The sequence below is a fragment of the Bos indicus genome, chromosome 8, assembly GCF_029378745.1.
Source record: "Bos indicus isolate NIAB-ARS_2022 breed Sahiwal x Tharparkar chromosome 8, NIAB-ARS_B.indTharparkar_mat_pri_1.0, whole genome shotgun sequence".
In the NCBI taxonomy this organism is placed as follows: Eukaryota; Metazoa; Chordata; class Mammalia; order Artiodactyla; family Bovidae; genus Bos; species Bos indicus.
Genome location: NC_091767.1, coordinates 12,614,320 through 12,636,622, shown reverse-complemented (window position 1 = coordinate 12,636,622; position 22,303 = coordinate 12,614,320). Strand labels below are relative to the sequence as shown.

The 22,303-nt window shown below is 36.8% G+C and overlaps 1 long non-coding RNA gene across 2 annotated transcripts; it reads right to left on the bottom strand.

The window, feature by feature from the left end:
* Window positions 1–16,138: 16,138 nt before the first annotated feature.
* LOC139184503 (uncharacterized) lies at window positions 16,139–21,949 on the bottom strand. 2 transcript variants are annotated; one of them, XR_011568005.1, is made up of 5 exons: window positions 21,466–21,949; window positions 21,245–21,334; window positions 19,854–20,351; window positions 18,109–18,440; window positions 16,139–16,582 (listed from the first exon to the last, which is right to left on the bottom strand). It is a non-coding gene; the product is annotated as an uncharacterized lncRNA (long non-coding RNA). The 2 variants fall into 2 exon arrangements; XR_011568004.1 differs by having other exon boundaries at window positions 16,145–16,582; window positions 18,306–18,440; window positions 21,466–21,944.
* Between the last annotated feature and the right edge of the window lie 354 nt (window positions 21,950–22,303).

Below are 22,303 nucleotides of genomic sequence, written 5' to 3'. Positions count from 1 at the left end.
CATAACTGTAAAACATATTCTTATCTATCATTCAAAGATACATGTATCCCAATGTTCACTGAAGCACTATTTACAATAGCCAGGCCATAGAAGCAACCTAGATGTCCACTGACTGATGAATGGGTAAAGAAGTATGGTACATATGGAATGGGATACTACTCAGCCATGAAGATGGATTTGAATCAGTTGAACTGAGGTGGATGAACCTAGAGTCCATTATACAGACTGAAGAAAGTCAGAAATAGAAAAATAAATATGATATATTATCACATATGTATGGAACCTAGAAAAATGTTACCGGTGAACCTATTTTCAGGGCAGGAATAGAGACACAGATATAGAGAACGGATTTGTGGACAAAGTGGGGGAAAAATTGCATATGACCTACAATGGCACAGTAATGATAACACCATAGCAATAATACTGTTCATCCAAAGTACAGATCAATGGAACATAATCTGGAGTCTGGAAGAGCCTGTTTTTCCTATGAATCATGCTGGAGCAATCGGATACACACTTGGGAAAAAATAAATGAATCCTTAATCTTACCTTATACCATACAGAGATATTAACTCAAGGTTAAGTATAAATTTTTTTCAAGTTCATCAGATTATTATTAAAACAAAAACAATCAACATTCTAGGAAAAAAAGTTGAGGGAAACATCTTCATGACTTTGGAGTAACAAAATATTTTAATATTAATAAACATAAATACTAATCATAAGGGTATCTCAGTAAAGTCTGTCTGAAATGCAGAAGACCTGGGTTTGATCCCTGAGTCAGGAAAATCCTCTGGAGAAGGAAATGGCAACTCACTCTAGTATTCTTGCCTGGAAAATCACATGGACAGAGGAGCCTGGTGGGCAACACCCAATGAGGTCACAAAGAGTCAGACACGACTGAGTGACTATCACACACAATCATAATGGAATTAATATAGTACCTTCAAAGATAGAATGTCTGCTTATAAAAAGAAATTATCCTTAAGGTGGACAGGTGATTCACAGAAAGAGAGATGCTATTCTGGGTACATATACCTGAAAATGATTTCTATCCATAGTATGTGAATTAAGCTAGACATCAATAAAAAGGCCAAAGAACAATATTTTAAATGGAGCAAGATTTTATAAAAGCACTTTACTCATGAATGTATGTAATTAATCAATAAGCATGTGAGAAGAAATTCAACACAATTAATCATCAGGGAAGGAAAGAGTAAACCACAATGAGATTATAGAACACACCCATTAGAATGATTAAAATTAAGACTGATAATATAATGTATTTACAAAAAAGCAGTGCCACTAGAATTTTCATATATTTTTTAAAACTTTATACAATACAGAATACAATAGGTCCTCATTGGTTATATATCTTATATATAGTAGCGTGTGTATTTAATCCCAAACTCCTGTTTGATCTCTCCCTGCCTACGTTTACCTTTTGATAACCATAATTTTATTTTTGATATCTTTAAGTCCATTTCTGTTTTGTAAGTAAGTTCATTCATATCATCTTTGAAATTAGATTCCACATATGAGTGATCATTCCTGAGCATACGTCTGATTATATCTGGAGAAAACTATAATTAGAAAAGATACATGTTCCCTAATGTTCACTGCAGCACTGTTCACAGAAGCCAAGACATGGAAGATGCCTAAATGTCCATCAACAGAGGAACGGATAAAGATGTTGCACCGTCATGCAATAGACTATTACCCAGCTGTAAAAGAACAAAATTAAACCATCTGCAGAAACATGGATGACACAACAGATTATCATACCAAGTGAAGTAAGTCAGACAGAGAAAGAAATTTCACACATTGTTGAAGGGATTACTGACTGAAAAAATATTCTTAGCAGTACTTACTGAAACTAAACATATATATTCCCTAAACCCATACCACTCTCATGAAAAATTAGTGCAAAACTACAACAAAAGATAGTTTCACAGATACTTATAGTAAATTAATTCACATTAAAAAATAACGGAAAGAACCCAAAGTACCATTAAGGGATAGACAACAATATTTATAATGACCTACACAGCAATTAAATGAAAGACCAGTCTTTCAAAATATGTTTTAATATTGGTGAATCCCAGAAGTATCATGTTGAGTAAGAGGAAAACAGAAAATAATACATAGGGTATTCATACTTTTACTTGAATTTCAACTATAGCCAAACCAATAAATAACAATAAAAGCCAGGATGGTAATTATAGTAATTACTTCTGCAGTTTACTGATAATATAAATGAATCTTCTGGGATAGAGAAAATATTATCTTTCATATTTTAATCCAAAACAAACAATAAGGCAAAATAAAATATATGACTTATCTATAGATCAATATTAGAAAGTCTGTTAACATTAAAATCTAAAAGCAGAACAAATACACAATTTTATAATGTCATCAAAACAATTTCTTATGCTAGAAAAAAATAAAGGGCCTTGTCCACCATGACTCTAAGGCAGCTGTCTCCAACCTTTTTGACACCAGGGACCGGTTTCACAGAAGACAATTTTTCCATGGACCAGGGCAGGGGAGGGGATGATGGTTTTGCTTTTGCCTGCCACACACCACCTGCTGTGTGGCCCAGTTCCTAACAGACCACTAAGGTCTACAATGGTCAGGGGAGGGGGAGCCCTTGCTCTGAGGTATCTAGACATACTTTTTTAAAAAAGAAGTCCTCTAGGTTTTCTGGAAAAAAATACAGAACATTATTAAAAGACAAAACAAAAACATAAAGGAGGCTAATGAATAAGTAGATGTCACATATTCATGCATGGCAAATACAATATCTAGAAGATAATAATTGATTCAAAAATTAATCCAAGTATTGAAAGCAATTTCAATGAAAATCTAGTCAGGGATTTTCATGAAACCCAAAACAGATGAGGAGAACTCTTCATCAGATACTAAGACTTGTAATAAAATTTTAGTAATTAACAGGGCAATATTGCACATAGGTAGCCTCAGATACAAATGAATATAACAAATTTACATAAACATTATGTAATAATTTGATATATGATAAAGTTTATACCTATAAATAGATGGTAAATGATAGACCACTCAAAATGGAAAGGGCAAATATGACATTTAAGAGACATTACAAGAAAATAATCTAATGATACTAAAATTGCTAACTTGTTTTCTTAGATAATATAGACACAAGTATAAACAGAAAATAATGCCATAATGCAAATATGTAAGAAATGCTGAGCATCCAAAATATATATTTAAAAGACAAAATCCCTTTAAAATATTAAGGAATCAGCCCAAGGACATGAATAGTAATTACAAAGAGAAAGCCTAGGTAGTCAACACATATGATTTTTTTTTCATTTTCTATAGTCATATGTGAAAGTAAAAATACAGGGAAATAATATTTCACACATAAGATCAGCTAATGATACTCTTAGAATATACAATGCAGATTAAGATATGAATAATAAGAAATTTGTACTCATTTGAATAATGATTTTGATAATCAACAAAGTTGGAAATGATCTGTTTCAAAAAAGAAACCATAGCGACTTATCCATAGCAAATGTCATTTGTGTTAGGCCTGGATGTCAGATTTTGAAGAGTCAGCAGAATGACAAGAGAGAGCTTCACAAGGAGATTTTTAGAAAACTATCAAAATATTGTAGAAATGAATACTCCTGCACCAGGTATCTTTTGAGTGTTGACTCCTACTTTGTGGAGTATCTTAAGTGGAGGATATACATTACAATTAATTTTATAACCTTGGTTATATGAATTCCCCTTATCACAAAACAGGTGAAACAGTGATATCTAAGGTCTTTTGTAGAGACAGCACATGATATCCAAAGCTCATCTCTCTGCAATGCTGCTTTGAACAGAGATGTTGCTTTTTATTTTCAACATATAAGATTTCAATGTGCTATCTTAATATAGGACTGAAATGCAAACAAAACAACTTTAATAACCACTTCATATTTATAATGTCAAAAGGAAGACTTTTCCTAAGATCTCCCAGGCAGGTGATTGAACGGCTGGAATGAGATATATGATATCTTGATTTTCAGCCCTATGTTTGTTACAAAAAAAAAAAAAAAAACACCAAGAAGCACTACAGAGTGAAATGAGCCAATAGTATCCTATGTTTTACAACTCTGTCCTACATGGATTTGACCATATTAATAAAAATGTAGGTGTAGGTAGAAGGTGCTATAGAGGGAACATCATAGTTTCCTTGGTTACGGCTTGGTTAACCAAGAAAGCCTTTCTTGATTAAGGCTTGCAGAATAATCCTGTGTATTAGGTGGGGCGAACAATTCCAGTTAACATGGAAAGTTCGAAAAGCGTTTGACTGAAATGATGCTAAACAAATGTGGTAAAGTATTTTTACCTCAACAATTTCAACCTACAACTTTCAAAGTGCTACCAGGTCCAGGCAACATTTTTCTCCTTATTGTCCATACCACACTCCAGAGTACTGTACTTCAGTTCTCAAACATGTCATTTTGTTTGAGATATTTTTTCTTGCATAAGCTATATTGTGCCTGTAATTATTTCACTAGTTTGACTTCCCCATAAAGTTAGCATTTATCCTTCAAGATTTACTACCACCTTCAAGATATAAGTCAAGCTAATTTTATTCAACAAAGGGTATTAATAACCAGAGTAATTAGTCAAGAAAAAGAAATAAAAGGCATCCAAATTGGAAAGAAATAAAACTATGTGTGGATGACATGACTTTATATAGAGAAAATTCTAAAGACTACACCAACAATGTTAATGGTGGTGGTGGTGGTTTAGTCACTAAGTGGTGTTCAACTCTTTTGACCCCATGGACGATAGCCCACCAGCCTCCTCTGTCCATGGGATTTCCCAGGTAAGAATACTAAAGTGGGTTGCCATTTCCTTCTCCAAGGGACTTACCAATCCAGGGTTCAAACCTGCCCATTCTGCACTGCAGGTAGTCTCTTGCATTGCAGGCAATTCTTTATCACTAAGTCACTAGGGAAGCCCTTACAATGTTAAAACTAATAAACAAATTCAGTGAAGTTGCAGGGTACAAAATCAATATGCAAAAACATATTGTTTTTAGATACTAACAAATGATCAAAAAGAGAATTTAAGAAAAAATTCCATTCACAAATGCATCAAAAATAATAAAATTCCTATGAATAAGTTTAACTAAGAAAGTGACAACCTGTTACACTGAAAACTATAAGATACTGATGACAGAAATTGAAGAAGACACAAATAAATGTAGAGATAGTCCATGCTCATGGATTAAAAGAACTTGTATTGTTAAAATGTTCAGTATATCCAAAGCAATCTACAGATTCAATTCAATCTCTATCAAAAACCCAATGGCATTTTTCAGAAGGAAAAAAAAAAGCAAATTTTGTATGGAATCATAAAAGACCCCAAATAGCCAAAGTAATCTTGAGAAAGAATAATAAAGCTGCAGGCATCATGCTAATTTAAAACTGTATTATAAAGCAATAGTAATCAAAACAGCATGGCACTGCTACAAAAACAGATACATAAAAACATGAAACAGAATAGAGAACTCCCAAATAAACCCACACAAATATGGTATAAATTATATATGCAAATCAATTGATACACCATATTAACAAACTGAAAGATTAAAAACCATATGATCATCTCAAAAGATGCACAGAAAGCTTTTGATAAAATTAAATACCTATTTATGATAAAAACTCCCCAGAAAACTGGCATAAGAGGAACCTACCTCAACATAACAAAGGCCATATATAACAAACCCACAGCAAGAATTATTCTCAATGGTGGAAAACTGAAAGCATTTCCTCTAAAGTCAGTAACAAGACAAGGGTGCCAACTCAAAGCACTGTTATTCAACATAGTTTCAGAAGTCCTAGCCACAACAATCAGGGAAGACAAAGAAATAAAAGGAATTCAGACTGGAAAAGAAAGTAGTAAAACACTGTTTCTAGAATATGTGATACTATACATATTAATATTATACATATTAATAGAAAACCCTAAAAATGCCACCAAAAAACTTTTAGAGCTAGTAAAAAAAATTAGTAAAGTCATAGGGTTATAAAAATTAATACACAGAAATCCCTTTCATTCTCATACACTAACACGGAAAAATTAGAAAGATAAATTTTAAGGAAACGATCCCATTCACCATTGCAACAAAAAAAGAATAAAATACCTAGGAATGTTGTTGTTGTTTAGTCAGTAAGTCATGTCCAACCCTTGAGACCCCCTGGACTTTAGGCTGCCAGGCTCCTCTGTCCATGGGATTTCCTAGGTAAGAATACTAGAGTGGGTTGCCAATTCCTTCTCCATCTTCACAATCCAGGGAAAGAACCCAAGTCTCCTGCACTGGCAGGTGGATTCTTTACTGCTGAGCCACCACAGAAGCCCCCAAACCCAGGAATAAACCTACGTAAAGAGACAAAAGACACATATGCAGAAAACTATAATATACTGATGAAAGAAATCAAAGGTAACACAAACAGATGGAGAATATACCATGTTCTTGGACTGGAAGAAGCAATATTGTCAAAATGACTATATTACCCAAAGCAATCTATGAATTGAAAGCAATCTCTATCAAATTACCAATGGTATTTTTCACAGAACTGGAACAAACAATTTCACAATTTGTATGGAAACACAAAAGATCTCAAATAACCAAATCAATCTTGAGAAAGAAAAACAGAGCTGAAGGAATTAACCTTGCTGATATCAAATTATTCTACTAAGCTACAGTCATTAAGACAGTATGGTACTGGCATAAAAACAGAAGTATAGATCAATGGAACAAGATAGAAAGCCCAAGGATAAACCCAGGCTCCTACAGGCACCTTATTTTGACAAAGGAGGAAAGCATTTACAATAAACACCACTCTTCAATAAGTGGTGCTGGGAAAACTGGACAACTAATGGGCTTCCCTTATAGCTCAGTTGGGAAAGAATCTGCCTGCAATGCAGGAGACCCGGGTTTGATTCCTGGGTCAGGAAGATCCCCTGGAGAAGGAAATGGCAACCCACTTGAGTATTCTTGCCTGGAGAATTTCATGGACAGAGGAGCCTGGCGGGCTACAGACCATGGGGTTACAAGAATCGGACATGACTTAGTGACTAAACCACCACCACCACATGTAAAATAATGAAATTAGAACACTTTCTAAAACCATACACAAAAATAATCTCAAAATGGATTAAAGTCTTAACTGTAAGACCAGAAACTAAAAAAGGAAAACATAGGCAGTATACTCTATGACACAAACTGAAGCCAGATTCTCCCTGATCCACCTCCTAGATTAATGCAAATAAAAACAAAATAAGCAAATGAGATCTAGTAAAACTTAAAGATTTTTGTATAACAAAGTATAAACAAGATGAAAAGACAACGCTCAGAATGGGAGAAAATAACTGCAAATGGAGCGACTGACAAAGGGTTAATCTTCGAAATATATAAGCAGCTCATAAGCTCAATATCAAAGAAGTCAATAATAAAAGAAGACTTAAACAGATGTTTCTCCAAAGAAAACATACAAATGGCCAGTAAACACATTAAAAAGATTTTCAACATCATTCATTATTAGAGAAATGTTTGAGGTATCACCTCAAACTAGTCAGAAGGGCCATCATTAAAAAAGTGTGCAAACAATATATGCTCTAGAAGATGTGGAGAAAAGGGAATCCTCCTGCACTGTTGGTGGGAGTGTAAACTGTTACAGTCATTATGAAAAACAGTATGAGTTCTTTAAAACATAGGAATAAATATGTCATATGATCTCGCAATCCCACTACTTGGCACATACCCTGAGAAAACCACAGTTCTAAAAGACACATGTACCTCAATGTCCATCGCAGTAAACTTTACAATAGCCAGAACCTGGAAGCAACCTAGATGCCCATGGACAAATGAATGGAAATGGAACACTGGGGCTTCCTCAATGGTTCAGCGAGTAAAGAATCTGCCTGTGATGCAGGAGACACAGGTTTGATCCCTGGGTTGGGAAGACCCCGTGGAGAAGGAAATGGCAATCCACCCCAGTATTCTTGCCTGAAAAATTCCATGGACAGAGGAGCCTGGCAGGATAGAGTTCATGGGGTTGACTCAGCCATTAAAATGAACAAATTTCAGTCAGTTGTAGAGAGGTGGATGAACCTAGAGCCTCTTATACAGAGTGAAGTAAGTCAGAAAGAGAAAATCAAGTATTGCGCGTTAGCATATATATATATATATATATATATATATATATATATATATATAATCTAGAGAAATGCTATTGATGAACCTAGTAGGGAACAGACTTGTGGATACAGCTGGGGAAGCTGAGGGTGGGATGAATTGAGAAAAGTAGCATTGACATATATACCCTATCATCTGTAAAATAGTTAGTAGGAAGTCATTAGATAACACAGGAAGCCCAGCGTGGTGCTCTATGGTGGCCTATAGGAGTGGGATGACTGGAGGGGAGGGAGACTCAGGAGGGAAGGGATACGTATATAATTATGACTGATTTTCATTTTTGCACGGCAGAAACCAACACAAAACTGTATAGTAATTTTCCACCAATTAAAAGTTAAAAAAAAAAAAAACCTCAATGAGACATCATCTCATGTCCCTTAGAAATGCTATTGTCAAAAAGACAATGAACAGCAAGTGTTGACAAAGATGCAGAGAAAAGAACTCTTGTATATTTGTGGCGGTAATGTGAATTGTTGCAACCACTATGGACACCAGTATGGAGGATCCTAAAAAATAAAATGGAATGACTATACATTCCTGTTTCTGGATATTATACAAAAAGTACTAAAATACCAACTCATAAAGATACATGTACCCTGACATTTATTATAGCATTTTTTTACAATAGGCAAGATATGGAAGCAACCTAAGTGCCCGCTGAGAGATGAATGGATAAAGAAGATGTGAAACACACAAAAGAATAATATTCAGACATACAAAAGAATGAAATCTTTCTATTTGCAAGACTATGGATAGGTTCTGAAGGTATTATAAGTGAAATCAGTCAGACAAAGAAAGACAAATGTCATATGATCTCACATATATGTAGAGTCTTAAAAAGCAAAACAAATGGACAAACAAAACAAAGGATATATATACAGAGAACAGATTGCCTGGTGGTTGCCAGAGGGGAGTAGGTGAAATGGGTGAAGAAAGTCAAGATATATAAATTTCTGTCTATAAAATAAATAATGAGCCTGTAATACAAAAAGAAAAAATGATACCACTTACTGTTTTTTATCTAGAAAAGTTTACCTACGCTTTTGGGGATATCCATCTATTTGCTCCCATAGCACTATGTACAAATTTTTTTCATGCCATTTATCTTACTATAAAATAAATATTTATGAATATTTTCATGTCTCCTGTTAGGCAGAAAGTTGATTAAGGTAAATGCACAATACCATACAGCAATTTTTGTGCATGTAATTTTCTTTTATTTCATGACTATTTTGAAAAAACAGGTAAAAAGTACTGTGTGGTTGATGGTATGGGTAATCAATGAACAGAACTACTATTTATGTAGTGACAAATTTAGACAGGGTACTAAATTTTAGACAAGTTTAAAAGATAATGTAAGATCAGTTTTAGGCTTGTTATAAAAAGTGATCAAGTAGTACAGACTTAAAAACATACATTTATACAAGACAAGTTTTCTGTTATTTGAAGTAATCACCCAGTATGTACCACATCAGACTATCAATTTCATACAAGGACATTATATACATATATATATGAGTGTGAGTGTGAGTATGATTATGAGTATATGTAAATTATGAAGACATATTGAATCAAAGCATGTGGAGATGAGCCAGAAATTAGACTCACCCAGTTCAAATCAATTACTGACTGCATTGATCTTATCTATGGATGGTATATGATTAACACCAGAACATTCAGAACAAATTAAGAAAACAGTGTACAGATTTTTTTATTATAAAAATGCTAAGATGGTTTGGTCCATAACAGTCTTTTGGATAGGATACTTTCTACCTTCAATGTGTCTCTACTCCAGACCCTTGTTGGTATTTCCACTGGGTTAAATATTTTGGCTGAGAGAAATTATAGGACAACTTCACTTTCTGCTTTTCCTTAGAATCAGCACATTTCTCTTGAACCATTATTTCCAAAGCTGGCTGACTTAAACAACATTACTGTCTAAGCAATATCATCTTGAACCTTTCTGTAGTCTAGGTAAATTTAATTCTCTTCCTAAAATCAATTATTTGTATTTCTCTCCCAAACACAGTGAGAAAGACATCCTGTGTATTTCATTCATCTTTTTGTAAATTAGGCTCTACTGTAGTTGAAGTTTGCTTTAGTTATGTTTGATAGTATGATCAAGTCACCTCATATGCAGATACATATACTTGTATTTTATTGGTGAATGGTCACAAATTAAATAACATTTACATAAATGTTTTGTATAGGTATAGTCCCCCATAATGATCATATCCTAACAAATGCCCAGAAGAAATACATCTAGGCTGTCATGCACTGCTAAATACATTTTTTCATGGAAATCAATAAATCTCTCTATGGGATTCTGGATTACAGTTGCATAAATTTTGGCAATAAATGTTGGGTCATAGAATTACCCAAAGAGGTAAATAGTTTCTCGCTCAATCAGCATCTGGATGGGTAATCTGGTTGTTCATTGATTTTGAGCCAAAAGAAAAGTATATAAAGGTAATAATTATTCTGATAATGCTCCTTGGACAGACATACTCTTGTGTCAATGATTTACAAAAGTCAAACATGTTTGAGAGATGTAACTGCCTTTCCTTCTTTTATAGTTTTTCGTATGGAGGAACCTAAGTGTACCATACATATTTCAAAATGACACTAAATTTTCTACCCTTTTTCTATCCTAAATACATAAAACCCATGTATTTAGGATAATATCTTACTAAAAGTTATATAAATATCATGACATCTTTCACTTTTGGCACAGAAGATAAAGGGGAAAGTGACTTGTAGATCATATGCAGCATCTAATATATTAACATTAGTTGGATGCACAGGATGCATTAATAAGTACATAATAATTTAAGGAATGTTAAATGTTTAATGGCTTAATGTTACATAGTAACTTTATTAGTCAAAGTAATGCATGTAATTAAGTATAATCATAAAAACAGACATATGCATATATTTTTTTAAATAAGTAATTCTAAAATCCTCTAACCCATGCAGCAATGTTATCCTGGTTAACCCTGAGCATACTTCAAGGGATTGCCAGTAAGGAGAGCAGAAACAGAAGTCTATGAAACATTTTTTTTCCTCCAAAACTGAACAATAGTACTTTTGTATGGTCAAATATTTCTAGTGAAGATGGGTAAAATATTATTTACTATACAAAATCACTGCAGATGGTGATTGCAGCTATGAAATTAAAAGACACTTACTCCTTGGAAGAAACGTTATGACCAACCTAGACAGCATATTAAAAAGCAGAGACATTACTTTGCCAATAAACGTCCATCTAGTCAAGGCTATGGCTTTTCCAGTAGTCATGTATGGATGTGAGAGTTGGACTATAAATAAAGCTGAGCACCGAAGAACTGATGCTTTTGAACTGTGGTGTTGGAGAAGACTCTCGAAGAGTCCCTTGGACTGCAAGAAGATCCAACCTGTCTATCCTAAAGGAAATTAGTCCTGGGTGTTCATTGGAAGGACTGATGTTGAAGCTGAAACTCCAATACTTTGGCCACCTCATGCATAGAGCTGACTCATTTGAAAAGTCCTTGATGCTGGGAAAGATTGAAAGTGGGAGGAGAAGGGGATGACAGAGGATGAGATGGTTGGATAGCATCACCGACCCGATGGACATGAGTTTGAGTAAACTCTGGGATTTGGTGATGGACAGGGAAGCCTGGCGTGCTGCAGTCCATGGGGTCATAAAGAGTCGGGCGTGACTGAGCCACTGAACTGAACTGATACAGTATCTATGGTAACTTCATATACTGTTTATTGGGACTAATCTAGCATGAGAAAAAGACTTCCCAGGTGGTGCTAATGGTAAAGAAACCATCTGCTGATGTGGGAGATACACAGAGATGTGGATTCTATCCCTCAGTTGGAGGAAAGGCATAAAAGTAACAGACCTGCAGATCTCCTGCTATACTCTCCCATTTGCTTTAATGTTTTTTCCTGGGATGATTTTTCCACCTTTAGTTTTACCCTTCTGTACTATTCAATATTGATTTGAATCTAATAGGCAGAGTTGGACATATTCAGATATCAAAACTATTTTTTTAAAATTAGAGGTGATTAACATTCATTTGTTTCAAACATCACCAGTGAAGCTCCTGAACTTCAAGGGAGAACGTTATCCTATTGGTCTCCATTTTTTAAATCCATATAGATGCTCTTAAAACATGATGAAAAGTAAATACACTGCTTAAAACTCTCATGATCTCCTATTAGATAAAAAGGAGACACTCCCCATGGCCAAGCCAGCGCCTAGCACATTTTCCTTTCCTCTCCTCCTCATGCCTGCACTGCAGCTACATCGCCCTCTTATTATTGAGGTCTATTCTATTTCCATAAAAACGATTTCCCTAAAACCAACAATACAACTTTTTCCCCTCTGTTGTTCCAGTATCCTATGTTTAGCTGTCAAAATATGTATCACAGTCTGTAACTGTTTTTGAGATTCCTCGAATGACTACAGCATTCTAATAAAACAAAAGATCCATAATGCTAAACAGTGACACTTAATAGTCAATAACATAGTTTAGGATGAAAGAACATGTTATAGTTTTATAATATTAATAACTGGCCAAATCCATGATACCATCAAAAACTACAGAAATTTTCCTAAATTATAAAGAGGTACAATAAAGACACATATCCTTAACTTATCATTGTAAATAAATCATAAGCTGAGCCTCATTTTTCACAGTTTTGTACTTCTGGTCTTTTGCCTCATGTGCTGGAGTTTCTGATTTCATTAAAACTGAGAGAAAAAGTAAGACTTATTCAATTTCATTTTGACACCAATGAATAAAAAGAGATCATCAAGGAGGGCTTGTAAAAAGTACTAAGGATCTGACCTTTGGTTATATAAAAAAGAGTTTCCCTTTCATCTCAAGGTCTCCAAGTCTTGAGAGAAATTTTCTCTACCTGTCACTTATCTCTCTCTCCTAAGTAAATTAAGTTATTGCCATGACTGCTGAGGACTGTCATCTCTTCTTCTTTATAAGCATATATCAAATCAAGTTTTTTTTTAAAAAAAAACTGGTTTTGTTTGACCTTCCAGGCAGGCAACATACTTAAGAAGTCCTTGTGAGCAGGGGCACAGCATTCTCCTCACTAGTGGGTTCACATAAAATACCAATGTTGGCTCTCTTGCTTTCTATAAAAATATATTTTCTTAATCAATTTTTCAGTTTTATGAACTACTTTAAAGACTGTGAATATAGGTAAACTTACATGTTTTCAAGTTAAAATATTATCTTCTATCTGACCATTTATAATGAATCATGACACTTATTAACACTGAAAAATATTTCTGAAAATAAAACAGAAATCAATTGAAATCAAGTGAAATTGAAGAAAAGTCTTTTTTCATTTATGTCTTCAACTACACACACATACACATTCTCATGAGTTGTATACATATGGATTTCATATTAATGTCTATATAATAAGAAGTATCAGATCATGAACTCTTTATGGCCAAATCACTCCAGATCACTGCAGATGGTGATTGCAGCCATGAAATTAAAAAACGTTTACTCCTTGGAAGGAAAGTTATGACCAACGTAGATAGCATATTCAAAAGCAGAGACATTACTTTGCCAACAAAGGTCCGTCTGGTCAAGGCTATGGTTTTTCCTGTGGTCATGTATGGGTGTGAGAGTTGGACTGTGAAGAAAGCTGAGCGCCGAAGAATTGATGCTTTTGAAGTGTGGTGTTGGAGAAGACTCTTGAGAGTCCCTTGGACTGCAAGAAGATCCAACCAATCCATTCTAAAGGAGATCAGTCCTGGGTGTTCTTTGGAAGGACTGATGCTAAAACTGAAACTCCAATACTTTGGCCACCTCATGTGAAGAGTTGATTCATTGGTAAAGTCTCTGATTCTGGGAGTGATTGTGGGCAGGAGGAGAAGGGAATGACAGAGGACAAGACGGATGGATGGTATCACCGACTCGATGGACATGAGTTTGGGTGAACTCTGGGAGCTGGTGATGGACAGGGAGGCCTGGTGTGCTGCAGTTCATGGGGTTGCAAAGAGTCAGACACGACTGAGTGACTGAACTGAACTGAATAAAAAGTATAATTATATATAATGTACAACTATGCATACTCCTTAGTAATCTAAAATATGTCTATGTATATACATATTTTATGTCCATATATATGTATATGTGTATATACATAGATACACAATCAACTTTCTGTTCAAAACATTTAGAAGCATACTAAGGACAGAATTAAGAAAAAAGAGTAACATATCAATTGCTTGTCTGAGAGTGTGTTATGAGGGAAAGGAGAGAAAAGAACAAGGGTGAGAGGGCAGCATACATCTGAGTAGGAAAGAGGCCACCAACGACGGAGGATAGAATTGAAAATACACCCTGGAACACATAATACGTGTTTCCTGTGTTCATAATTCTACTTCAGGATACATATTTATGAAAGCACCATGGAGACTTGTTAACTACATCAAACTGCACTCATCTTCAAAGTTATGTCTAACCAATTGAAGGTCTAATGCATTATCAACTGGTGATTTTATATTCTAATTATCACTGACTCATCATTTGTGTCCCTTTCCTGTTGCTAAATTGTCTCAAAAAGCATAAAATGGCTCCCTCTTGGTGACTAACAGAAAAGAGAATCACAGAGAACCCAAGAGTTGGAGGAGATATTGCCCTTGCAACATAATCACTCATCTGCAGTTTCTTTTCCAATATTTTCTCTGGAGAGTCAGACCTTTCCACTTCAGGAGTGAAACCTTCAAGGAGGAAACTACACACAGGCTTCACTGAACTGCCTATGTACCTCTGGTCACTAAAGAAATTATCCAATTACTAAGTCATCCTTGTCTCTGGAAGATTTAGTCAGTCATTCATTCAATGAACATCTAATTAGAAGTGCAAAACAAGCGACTTCCCTGGTAGTCCAGTGGCTGAGATTCCTCACTCCCAGTGCAGGGGGCCCAGGTTTGATCCCTGGTCAGAAAACGAGATCCCACATGCGACAGCTAGGAGTTCTCATGGCACAACCAAAGATCCCACGTCACCATTAAGACCCAGTGCAATCAAACAGATTTTTTTTAATGTGTATAAAACATTATTGTCAATAATTTGGGGACTAAAAAGATGAAAGAGCTTAGCCCCTTCCCTTATACAGCAAAATAGAATTTTTGTTAGATAGTACATTATTCTTTCCAGTCTCCATATACTTAGCTATGTGACTGAGCATTTCCTGATTTGTCAAGAGGTATCAAATACCTAAAAGTATGTATTTTTAATGAACTCTAGTGTTATCTTTATGAATTTATCCTGAGGAAAGAATCAGATGTATGTGCATAGGTTTAACCACAAACATACTCATTGAATCATCATAAACCTCCCAACTGACCAGCCATCTACAATTGGTTAATAACAGCTAACTTATTTGTTCATTTGCCAGAAAATGAACATTATTTTTGTCTCTATAACAGTGTGCATTATTCTCTCTTCAGAGGCATGTAACATGGTAGGTACCTTTTTCAAGATCACACAGCTGAGAGATACATGGCAGGATTGTGGTCCAGATACCTATGTGTTTAGCCAGTGAGCTGTTAGCCCAGTTCACACAAAGCTACCTCTTACCTTCTGAACTGGAGCTCAGCCTCAGCTAAGGCTTATTAGCAAGGCAGTCTTTCTGCAAACTGTATCTAACTGTCCCCTTACCCTTGTTCTTGATCACAACAGCCAATGTATTTCCTTCACTGAATGTACCTGAGTGATTTTCTTCTTTAAATCAGTTTTAACAGCTTTCTAGGGATGTACCAGAAAATTATTCTAAGAGTGCAATTCAATATTTTTTAAGTAAATTTGCAGAATTGGACAAGCATTACCACAAAACAGTTTTAAAATGTTAATCCCATAAAATTCCACTAAGCCCATTTGCAACCAATCCCAGCTCATATCCCCAGCCCCAGGAAACCAACCATCTCTATAAACTTGTTTTTTTCTGGATGGTTCATGTTAATAGAGTCATACATGAGTCATCCCAAAAAGCATTATTATGACAAATAACAAAACTACCATTTTGGAAATATACTATATACAGTACATGTTTGGGGTACATGTGGGGTATGTTTTACAACAATTGCTTGTATCTAGGGAAGTAAGACAATCACACGAGGTCTAATAACTAGTAAAAGCATTTGAATTTTTATTCAAGTGTGACTGATTCCAAGCTCTTGACCTGAACACAGGGCTTGTGTTCTCTTCTGAACCTTTATGAGTTCAAGATGGTGACCTCAGCTGGTGAGGCAGGGTGGCCTCTTTATAGATGAGAATCTTAGGTTGGGTGGTCAGATTCCCATTCTTGACCCTGTATCCAAAATATGCAAAAATAAAACACGTTACTAAGGAAATATATTTTAGAGCCAAGTGAGTTAATAGAAGAACTCTTAACAAATTTGGTCCTTTCTCAATCTGATTACTTTGGCATCTCTAACATTTAAAAGAACTGATTCCTGCAGAGGCTAATAACAGAGAATCTTCTTGTTGAGAGATGTCACTTATTCTAACTGCATATTTGCTTATCTAAAAAATGTCTCCGCCACAATTCCAAATTCTTGGTCCTGAAAAGATCAGGGATACCCTGTGGATTTCTCACCCTGAGAGGGCTTGGCTGTTCTCATTTGGGGATATTATTTGTTTAAGCTTTGTATTTGGAATTGGAGCATGGCCAATTAACAACACTGTAACGGGTTCAGGTGGACAGCAAAGGGACACAGCCATACATATCCACGTAGCCATGGCCCCCTGCAAACCCCCCTCCCATTCAGGCTGCCACATGACATTGAGCAGAGTTCCCTGTGCTATACAGTAAGTCCTTGTTGGTTATCCATTTTAAATATAGCAGTGTGTACATGTCCATCCCAAATTCCCTATCCCTTCCCTCCATCCTTACCCCCATGACAGCCATAAGTTTGTTCTCCTAAGTCTGTTTCTGTGTTGTATCATTTCTTTTTAGATTCTTGGGGATATTATTGCTCCCTTGTCAAGGAAGGCAATATGTCTTTCTTCCTGGACCCAGGCAATTGGGAAATATTAAATCCAAGCCCTTCTGTTTCTTGTTACACCAAGGGCTCTTTGCTATCTGAGGGCTACTGCAGTGGGACACCACAAGTCAGGATCCTTCAGCCTTTGCAAGCCTGAGGGCTCAGGGGTCTGTAACTCGTGGCTGCCTTTCCCACACTCTTGGGTTCTGGCTATATTCTGGTCTCTGGCCTCCATTACTTTGAGGATATAAACTTGAACAGTGTGCATAGAGTAGTCATACCTCCAAGTGAGAAATCTCGAAGAAGTTATCAAAGACTCCTTGAAAGAGGAAAAAGATTTTTTTCCCTCTCACAGGGTGTTCAAGATTGCTTCAGAGGAAAGTACTCACAGAAAGACAAGACTGTCAAGGCTGCTAACTTCTGTTCTTGGTAACTGTTGCTCACAACCCTTGGACTGTGAGAGCTGGGACAAAAGCTCATGTATTTTCATATGGAATAAGAGTTCCACATGGTAATCAGTTACTCAATGAAGAGAACTCTCCACTCAGTGATACAGCTGAAATTCCCAGGGAACCTCCTTTGAGTGTCTAAGAAATACTTGGGCTTCCCTGGTGCCTCAAACAGCAAAAAATCCTGCAGTGCAGAAAACCTGGGTCTGACCCCTGGGTTGGGAAGATCCCCTCGAGGACAGCATGGCAACCCACTCCAGTGTTCTTGCCTGAAGAACTCCATGGACAGAGGAGCCTGGCAGGCTACAGTCCATGGGCCATAAAGAGTCAGACATGTCTGAGCAACTAACACTTTCACTTCACAGGGAACACTCAGACCAAACATTCTCAGAAATAATTACCTTGAGCAGCTATAAATCTCTACTGGTCATGAATTCCACATTTATCCTGCATATGTGAATGTCCATAAGGAAGCCAGTGTCTCTCCTTTACCAGAAATGTCTCAACAGGGACCATTAGCATCAGTGGCAGAAGTCACAGTCTGGGCCGAAATCAGATTTCTAGATGGACTTAGATTTCCCTCCTAGGAAGGACTTACTAATTGTCCAGCAAGGTGTGCATCTCCTGGGCTGCTGGTTTAGCACTTGGGCGTCTCTCTGCTTCTCTACCACTGCTGCTTCTAGGCTTTAGCATTACTCATTCACTACCATTTAATTTCCTATGCCTGTGTCATCTGAGGAGAGAGAGAACACATTTTTTACTTTCATTTTTTCTTTCCCAGAAATGCCATTGAACAGAAGTGCTCTTTCCTTCCTGCTACCAAGACACAATGAAAGGCCAATCCTGGTCCACTCTGCACACTAGACTCACAGGAGGTTGTGTGACTAGACCATCACCCTCCATTTCAGTGTGTGTTACAGCCCAGCTCTGCCCTGACCCAGGAGCCTACTTCTCCTCTAGGGGTTTCTGCTTCTTCTCTCTTCTAAAATCGCTTCTTCCCACCTTTTCCCTTCTCTCTGTTTTGTCCTCTTTTTCTCCTCTGACCGTTAGTCATCTTAGTTATTTCTGTTATTGTTCCTTTAAAAGTCACTGATTCCTGGGTATCTGTACACAAATGTTACTATTTTAATTCCTTGCTAATTTGATACCTCTTTCTTTATTATCTCTTTAAGAACCTAGCTGCTGCTGCTGCTGCTGCTAAGTCACTTCAGTCATGTCTGACTCTGTGCGATCCCATAGAAGGCAGCCCACCAGGCTCCTCCATCCCTGGGATTCCCCAGGCAAGAACAATGGAGTGGGTTGCTATTTCCTTCTCCAAGAACCTAGCAGCCCTGGGCTAATGAGAGTAGAAACAAATGGGAAAAAGTCTCAATTAACACACACCTAAAAGACATTCTTAGGTTAAATTTCAAATAGGTAATCCTTAGCTTCCAGTACTGTGACTGCAACATGAGTGATACATGTTATATACTATGTATCATATAGCCAAAGCAGCAAGTTTTCCTGTTTTATTGCATCTTCTACCTTTTTGGGTAGAAAATTATTTAGTACTTAACCTAACCAGAAATTGGTCCCAAACCCTCTAGCCATTCCGTGGATAAACCATGGCCCTGCTGAAATACTGTTCTGAGAGCAAGGGGGCTACACACTCCACTCGTGGAGTTACCCTGTGTTTATCACAGTAGATAAACATATCAATCTGTAGAGTCTATAGACTCAGATCAAGCTGTAGAGTCTATCTATCCAGAGTTCCATTTGTAAATCACAGCCATACTCCCTGGCTCCCATATAATCCACAGGTCTCTCTATTCCCTTTTTCAAAAGTTGCAGTATCCTTCTCTCCATAGCTCATTTTAAAAATATGTCCTGCTTATTAGCACTTTTGCACTCATGGTACTAATGAAAATTAGGAAATAATAAGATTCGGCTTCAAGATAACCTTGATGCGTTTTGGAAACATTTTTTCCCCTTAGGTAAAACTGGACAATCCTTAGTAATTCACATGAAAACTCCAATATCTGAGGAAGCCAGAGAAACCCAAGCTGAGACTTTTACTTGGCCTCTCAGATATGCGAGTATCGCTGTTGGATTGACAGAGTTTGCTGAGCCCAGTTCAAAATGAGCCTCTTTGTCCTCAAGCCCTTACCTTATTCCCCTAGAAAGCCACCTGCTTTCCTCCTTCCTGTGCACCTCTCTATGAACCCAGGATGTGGATGCTGAGTGGCGCCAGCCATTGGAAGCAAGTCTTCTCTCTTTAAACTTTGGAGTCAAAAGCAGCTGAGGGTGTGTTGTGGGGAGAACAAGTTTCCACCTATGCTCTTTGCTCGATGTCATCCTTTTCCACATGGGTATCATGTTGGGGGCCGAAAATGCACAGTGCACACAAGTAAGCAGAGGGCAGGGAAGTGTCCCCCAGAACACCAAGAGTTCCTGAGTATTGAATCCTGCCTCTAACTCATCTGTGTATTCTGTAACATCTGGACCTGCACATAATACATCTTTAAGCAACTGCTCCCTTTAATGGTTGGACAGAGGAAAGGTACAGGTATTATAGGAGATAAGAATCATCATCTCCACAGCAGTAGTGTTTTTGATCAAGCTATCTCCAGACGATAGCATGGGCATCATCTTGTGGTCAGGATAGCTAAGAAGAAAAAAGTGGAAAGCAAATGAATCTTTATGTTTGTACACCTCACCCCCCGCCCCACAACACAGATACTGAATATTTATAAAAATTTTTAGACAAAACCGAGTGACTTCATTTTCTTTTCTTTTTTAGGCACCATGATGGAGACTTCCACATGCAGACTTAATTTCTTGTGAAAGCCTGGTGAGGAAGAGAAATGTTTCCTTCTTTTCTTCTAATCTTCTTTATTCCCAGACACTATTGCTAGGAGACTCACCAGCGCATAGAGCCAGACATGCTTCAGACTAGGTTGGAAATGGGTTTCTCCCTGAGAGCAGCCAGTGCCTGTGGAACTCTTACGCGGGCTCTATTCTGTGCCCCTCCCAATACTCTCAAGTACCATCTGACAGTTATTTTTGCCTCTGACAGTTAACCTCTAAAGTCTTTTCTGTTTTCAGCTAAATCTCTGGCTCCCACAGCTTCATACACTGCCCAAGTCAGTGTGGCTTATCCTCTTCTTCACACCCCTCACCCAGTAGAGTGTCTTAAAACATTTTTGTCCCCTTTGAGAAAATAGCCTCATGATCTTAGCATAAAACCGGAAGAAATCTATCCACCTATTTATAATTTATTTTTCCCAATGCATAATTTCAGGTTTCATCGTAATGGTTACCACTAAAGAGAATTTCTACTGATATCCATGTCTTCTTTAGTCCAGTCTTTTAAAAGTTGAAGGAAATCCTAGCTTCCTGTTAGGCAATAACTTTCTGGGCTGCATTCCCTTCTTCTTCAGGGTTAGATGATTTCTCATTCTACCCTCCACTTCCTGAATCATTCCAGGTAAGAAATAAACCAACATAAAAGGCAGAAGCCATTGCTCAGGTAGACAGAAAAATTTATGGCATAATTACCTCATGAAAATTGTGGTTAGCCTGGGGCTCCCACAGAGCAGTCATTTGGTTATTTGCAGGCTCTGTTTCCTCAGGCATAATTGGTCTCCTCTAGAAGGAAAATGGTAACTTCAGCCTTTCTCCACTGAGTAACTTGAGAGTTCTATACCCCATTCCTCCTCATAGAAAGCTTATCTCAATCAGCCCAATCTCTGTCCAAGTAGGGATACCCCAAAACTCACCTCTGCATCAGCAAGCAGTTTCTCTGATATCCTCAATTTCCAGATGCTTCTCCATTCAAAAGTATTTCATTGCAGTTGGTTTTTTAAGGCAGGGTGGACTGATCCTGCAGGTGGGTGGTCTGTCCATGGTGCTCAGATGTGACTGAGTACAATCCACTTGTAAACCTCTAAGACATCATGGGTACAACTTCCAATATTCCTTTACTCTAGGTTTGACTGTTGGGGTCGGAATGTTGCCCAGGTCTGGAGCTTTCTTTACCTCGTCAGTTACTCCCCAGAATTCTGCAGTCCCAGATTAAGTTTACCTAAACCAACTGTCTCTCAGCAGTAGTTTATTTTTCACAAAGGAAATGCTCTCACATACCCACATTATATCACACCCTTTTAACTACATCTCTATTTGGACATGCATGAATATTTGGTTTGGGAAAAAGTTATCCTCCTAGTCAAAAATACCCTAAATCACTATATCCTCCTGCACATCACCTTCAGGAAACAACTTTTTAGCCACTGAGATGGCTTCCTTATATATTTATATATTTTGTCTTGCTTTCATCTTAAAAAAGAGATGTGTATATAGTTTTAAGTAGCATGTGAAAAACTTTAGTGGCTTAATATGTCATGTTTTCATATGCCATGATATTCTCAATTTCAATTAATTTGAATGAAAATATTTTAATATGAAAAACATAACATTTATGTTACATGTTCTTTTCCTTCTCACTGTAATATTTTGCTCCATTCTTACAAGTTAGATCATGCAATGAGACTTTGAACATTTTAGTAGCCCTTGAAATACATTTACCCACTACCCTTCCAAAAATGTATTAATTGTTTC